This window comes from Nannobrachium achirus (genome assembly GCF_963921795.1).
Source record: "Nannobrachium achirus genome assembly, chromosome: 9".
Lineage (NCBI taxonomy): Eukaryota > Metazoa > Chordata > Actinopteri > Myctophiformes > Myctophidae > Nannobrachium > Nannobrachium achirus.
The window spans coordinates 6,500,027-6,504,528 of NC_137818.1; positions in this window are offsets into that span (position 1 = coordinate 6,500,027).

Sequence of the window (4,502 nt, forward strand, 5' to 3'; positions counted from 1 at the left end):
TCACATGGCCCGGGAGGGGACTGTAGCCGGCCAATCACGTGGAGCCCATTTAGTCACGCTTGGCCGGATACGCTGCAGGACACGACGCCATTGGACGGCAGCTCGAACTGTCCCGTCCAATCGCAAGCCTACCCATACCTACCTACCTACCTACCTGTACCGTACCTGTATACCGCACACAGCCAACCAGAGACTAGAAAAGAAGCCACGCCCATCCCTCCTCGCTAACCTGTCCCCCCCCCCCCCCCCCATCCCCCAAGCCGCCAAGCAGTTTAAGAACTTAGTAAACAATGTAAAAAGTTAAAGACAATAATAATAACAATAATATCCTTATAATATATTTTATCCAACATACAGGGGGTGGGTGGACTTTAAAGATAGAAAAACACAGTTATTCCGGTATACACAAACACACACACACACACACACACAAACACACACACACACAACGCTTATAACATCTAGCCGATGCAGGTATACCGTGATGCTAATATCGTTAGCAGTGTTCGCTACATATTTCCGCTGCGGTATGTTTATCTTATAGCAGGCGGCGGGAGATGAACGTTAAAAAGTGATTTGTGGTCCGGCGGCGGCGACACTTGTTGAAAACCAGACGACGTGCAAAGCTCACGACGCGACTACGGACGTACGGTTTTTAAATCGGGCACATCGGTAACGGCCAAATCGTCCCTTGAAAACGCGGTATCACGGACCGATAGCAAAGTCATTTATCGAGTTAATATGCTAATATGTGCGTAGTAAATCAGGCCCTTTTATCGCACTGTTTTATCGCACTGACATCTGCACCCAGATTCACACTCACTGTCTAAACAGGTGTGAGCTTTAAAACCTGCTGGTGGGAAATGAGTTGGATGAGTCGTCAATATTGCGCGTACACAAATCCGCAACGTGTCGTGTTGTGAGCTAGCAGGTCGGCAGTTTTGCGACCGTTGCGACGCTGACGTTTGTGCGACGAAAGTGAATTTACAAGGCTGGAGCTTTAACGTATACACCGAGAGCTTCTCAGCCTGCATTGTGTATATATAGATATATATATATATATACACATATATACATACAGTAAAGTATGATGCAATGTCTGTGTAGCATTTCTGATGCTGTGTGTGCGTACCAAGTCGTCATTCTAATTCATGGGGAATGCCGTTTTAGTGTTGAAAAGTACCACAAACTGTATTCTCTATTTTTATTATTTCGTTATTTGATTTTTTTGGGTGATTTTTGCCCCCTCCCATTGTGTGTGTGTGTGCAGTCAGTCCTGTCAGTGCTACGTGTATTGAACAGTTCTCTGGAGCTAGCTTGCATAGCAGCATGCGGCGCTATGCAAACGAAAACCTCGCGTAAAAAAAAACTGTCCCTGACTCTCAGACGGCTGCTGCTGCTGCTTCTTCTTCTTCATCATCGTCGTCATCATCGTGGCGTTTGAGGCGAGATTATAAAATAAAATAAGAAAAAGCTGCGATGATGCAACACCGCGGCTGGGTTGTCCAGGACAGACGCAGCAGAGGAGGAACCGCAACGGTTCAACCTTTCAGACTCTCTCTTTTTTTTTTTTGTGTCCTTTAGAAGACTGAGGAGGACTGAAGAATTTGGTTTGGTTTTGTTTTGGACGTTTTCCATCTGCTGGGATATACGCTATTTATTTTTTCTCCTTATCTTATAGGTTAATTAAGAGTCTTGGTTTCAGCTTTGCTTTCGATGTCTGTCCGACGAGCTTAATTAACTTTATTAACCGAATTAGGAATCCATCCATCCATCCATCCATCCATCCATCCATCCATCCATGTGGTGTGGATATCTTGAGCACGTCATTACCAGTGGTGGAAAAAGTACTTTAATTAGTAAGTGCTTTACTTAAGTATAAGTATCAATACTGCAATATATAAATACTCTGTTACAAGTAAAAGTCTGGAATTCATAATGTACTTGAGTAAAAGTATTGGCATCAAAATGTGCTTAAAGTACCTCAAAACTGTACTTGAGTAAATGTACTTAGTTACTTTACACCACTGGTCATTACTATATTTTTTTCCCTAAATGTTCTGAATTGTTCAAACTGTTATAAAATGCCACTCCTTGAGTCTCTCTTTGAGAGATGGGACCATATGAAAATGTCATATCACGATTATTGTGACAAAATAAATTTGTCGATTCACGATATTATTCAAAAGCCATTATCCTGGGCCGGAACATTTGCCCAAAAATACCAGATCTACAAGCTGACAACGTGTTGCGTTGTGAGCTTGTAGATTGGCTATATTTGTTGGCCAAGACATTTGAGAGAGAAAAAAAAAATACTGTATCAAGTATGCATATTATAAGTACCTTTTACCAATTATAGAGGGTTTAAGTGGTACTGGATATGCAGCTCGGCAAATAAAAGGTGAATTGATCACAGTGCATGACGGAGGACGATATCACGATAAATGTAAATCTCCACGATAACGATTATCGTGAGTGTTTTTATCGTCCGTCCGTCCGTCCGTCCGTCCGTCCGTCCGTCCCTCCCTCCCTACCTCGGTCATCTTAGGAATGGGAGAAAAACAAACAAAAAAACTCTTCATGAATTCAGGGTTTAATTTTTCGGGGGTTAACTACTCCTTCAGTGGAATAACTGCACAGCTAGCAAACAGCCTGAGTGTTAATTTAACTCTGCAAGTGTAGAAATGTGTCTGTAAGCTTTCCATTTTACACTTAAGGGAGTTAAACCACATCTCTATGCCGAGTATAATTATGTAATGATAGGGGAAACATTTTGTCTAAAATAGCAGATCTACAAGCTCACAATGCATCGTGTTGTGATGTAGAGGGGAAAACAAGAGGGGGGGGATTCTGTGGGACCCCTGCAAGTTAATGAAGTACATATTATAGGGCTTTTAGTGGTTAAATTAACACCTTGTTTCCCCTCTGTGTGAACAATGCCAGTAGCAGCTGAAGCTCTTATGCAACAGAAATATTTGTGAATAATAGTTTTTTTTTATTGTTCTGTTTATGAATGATACGTTTAATGTTGTGTTTTAGACCAGACGATGGAAACAAGGTGTTTATGATTGTGTTTATCAGCGGGTTTGGCTCTCATATCGTTGTCTTTTTGTCGGGTGGAAACCGATTGAAACCCACAAAAACTAAAACGATAAACTGGAACTTTTCAGGGTTCAGATAAAAAAAAAGTAGCCGATCTAGAAGCTCTTTTGATGCTTCTGTGTGATGCTGGGAAATGATCAAGAGTAGAGCCTTAGTAAGAAGGGAATATCTTAAAAAAAAAAAGTCCTGGAATGAATTCCTTACCAAAAATGTTCTTCTCCAATGTGTTTGTAAAGGTGTCTACTGTAGTAACACATCCCACAGTTAATGTAATGGGAGCCCAACTTTCAGCAACTGTCACGGATTCTCCTGAAGTTCAGTCTTTGTGAGATGTGTTACTAGACACCTTTACAAACACATTGGAGAAGAATTTTTTTGGTATGGAATTTATTCCAGGATATGATACTATTTCTGAAGATATTCCCTTCTTATAGATTAAGACGCTCGTAGAGGACTTCCACTTTGATGACGTTCACACGCTGCAGGCGTCGTAGGGAACTGTCCGGGGAAAGGGAAGTCCGCTACGAGCGTCTTAATCTAAGGCTATGATCAAAGTAGGGTTGAAAAAAACAACATGTTTCCACCCGACAGTGATATGTAGGAGGAATGCACTTCATACCAGCTCTATGTCTCTCTCTCTCTCTCTCTCTCTCTCTCTCTCTCTCTCTCTCTCTCTCTCTCTCACACACACACACACACACACGAACATGCAATACACATGCATGCAAGCACACACACGACAAATATGCGGTCGCACGCCTACTGAGTGCGACTTGTGTGCGTACAAAGCGTGTATAGTGACGACAAGCACACGCCGTTTTCAAACCAGCTCACACGTGCACACGCATAGACACGCATAGACACGCACACACACACACACACACACACACACACACACACACACACACACACACACACACACACACACACGGAGGGAAAGCACATCACACCAGCTCTTGACTTGTGTCTCAGTGTAAATTTGTCCAGCCTAGCAAAAATACACACTACCATTATGTAAACACACACACACACACACACACACACACACACACACACACACACACACACACACACACACACACACACACACACACACACACACACACACACACGATGCAAACATGCACAATACAATCCTCAAGGTTCTTTCGTCCATTTTGAGAGAGTACACACGGAACCATTTGGTTCCGTTCGTACCCTCGCAAGAGTTTAGCTAACACTGAGAATTGTACATGTGCACAAATACAAACATTACAAGTTTGTTTTTAATTTATTTTGTTGTTTTTTTGGGGGGGAAGGGTTAAAAAAATACAAAAAACGTTATTATCATCCAGTATGTATGAGTTGTGTAAATGTATAAAAGAGAGAAAAAATATATGTATAAAAAAAAAATTATAATG